Source organism: Amphiura filiformis, chromosome 1 (genome assembly GCF_039555335.1).
Source record: "Amphiura filiformis chromosome 1, Afil_fr2py, whole genome shotgun sequence".
NCBI classification, from domain to species: domain Eukaryota; kingdom Metazoa; phylum Echinodermata; class Ophiuroidea; order Amphilepidida; family Amphiuridae; genus Amphiura; species Amphiura filiformis.
In genome coordinates this window covers 12,064,425-12,066,833 of record NC_092628.1, presented here as the reverse complement: position 1 = coordinate 12,066,833, position 2,409 = coordinate 12,064,425, and positions in this window count along the sequence as shown.

Sequence of the window (2,409 nt, the reverse complement as noted above, 5' to 3'; positions counted from 1 at the left end):
ATCATGAAATAAGCCTTAAACTTGATACCACCTCATAGCAAATTTTATATTTAAGGTTACATGCAATATTTTTTTCTGTGGATTGTGATAAAAAATTACCTGGCCAGTTTCACTGTACATACATTTTGTAATCATGTTCACGAAATGTTCGCTAATGAAATCTATACACCCCTATGGAAACCATGACCTTAATCTTCCACACAGGGCATATGAATTTCAAATGGGTTTACCTGAATGGTGATTCCATTTGACATCGACATGCACCCTCTTTGTTAGAGATTAAGGTCATGTCTTCCATAGAGAGGGTGTATGGATTTCATCTACATTGTAAAGTAGCCCATTAAGGCTTGTTTTCTGAAGAAAAAGGAGAAAGACCAAACCAAACAATTTCCACTGACCATCTGATAGTGTCACTGACTTTGTGTTAGCAAGATAGAGGTAATGGTACATAAGAGTAATGAGTTTTGGGTGTTCATATATTGTAACTATAATAGCAATTTATGCCCTGTCAATCTCATGAACATTCTTTGGGTTGAGTAAATTGAGACAGTGTTTCTATTTTTAAAGTTAAAGGTAAAATTGTTGTGGAAACACAAGACAGCTGGATGAAGCCAACACGTTTCTGCTGTACCACAAGTTTAGCCTCATGGTTGTATCATTGGGTGATTCCACATGAGAGCGGGATCGGCATTAAAACGTGATCACATAGTGAGCGTGTTTCTTGTAAGTATAACAGTACGTGTGCTGTGGTGTTCATGGTGTGATGCCGTGTGTGTATAGGATGCTCTTGACGCGATGCGGTCTGTGCGCACAAGAGGAGATCATATTGAAACGTATCACAAGAATGCATTTTCTAATGCAGATCCGGCCTCTAGTGTAGAGTCGCCCGTCACCAATGGGCTATTCCATTTAAAATCCACACTACCCCTGTAGAAGATTTAGCTAAAGTTTTCCACAGAGGGAGTTGGAGTTTTGAATAGAAAAGACAATTGGTTAGTTTCTATTTGAAATACTCACTCCAGTTGCGGAAGATATAAGTAAAGCCATAATACAGAGGGAGTATGAGTTTAAAATGATTAACCCTGACCAATTACATTTGAAAATCATACTCCCCTTACGGAACATATTTCCAAAATCTTCCACAGGGGTAGTGTGGAGTTCAACTGGAATGGCCCAGAAACACAATAAATTATTGTACTGAAAAAGAAGAAAAAAATAGTAATCACATATCACTGTTGAATTATACAAATCTTAAAGTGTGTTAATCAACAATCATGTGCAGAATTAATTCATATACATTTGTTACAAATTGTGTGATACTGTTTCTATGAAAATTGTATAAAAGCACTTCCAAATGCCTTTTGTGGCAAATTTTTGGGAAGAGCTCAAAATCTGATATGTGAGCATTACAAACAAAGATGCATTGAAATTGTTTATTTTTTGATGACATAAAGTCGCATTATACAAAATGTATCTTGACTGCCATTTTTAGGCCGTCATTTTGTAATTCACTGTCCTGCCATCTACTACACAGTTCAACATATCCTACAATTTGATATATGATACATGATATCTGTCATTTTCATAATATTTAATGTAACTATTATCATGCTGATGATTGTAACAACTACAAATTGTATTGTATGCTTTTATTTGGAAAACATGTACTTTAGAAATGAGGAAAAGTGAGGCTAAACTTCTTGGCATGCTTGTGTTATGTCGCAAACCACCAAGACACTGTACTGTTGAGCCTCTAGAAAGAACTGTTTTTCAAATACCGTAGAATTCCGTCTAGAAGCATATATGCCTCTTAAACGAGGGGTTTTTTTAACGAAGATATGAAAGACCAATACCCTTCTCAAAAACATTGCAATAGATTGGTCTTACAAATATACATGTTTGTACAGCCGCCTTTATCAGTACGGTAATATAGTTGTTCAAACTCCAAATAATGTTTTTGTTGAGAGTGTCTGTCTCTTGTGTCAAAAAAACCTCGTTTAGAGGCATATATATGCTTGTAGACGGAATTTTACGGTATATTTATATGCTCTAAAATGTTTATTTAATGTGGTATTACACTCCTTGATACACATGTGACTATTTTTGCTTTTTTCTCAAAAAAAATAATAACACTTTGGTAACAAAAGTTATGTATATTATAGGGACAAGGAATCCAGTTACTACACTGGAATTTCAGTGACTCAAGACAAGCGGTACATTATTTATGATAAGAAAAGAGGGACCGCTAGAATGTACCTCATTTCTTAACATAAAATATAATGAACCACTTGTCTTGACTCACTGAAATTTCAGTGAAGTAATTGGATTCCTTACCCCTATAATATACATAACTTTTATTAACAGTGTTTAGTTTGAGAAAAATGGAAAATTAGTCACAAAATTTATCAG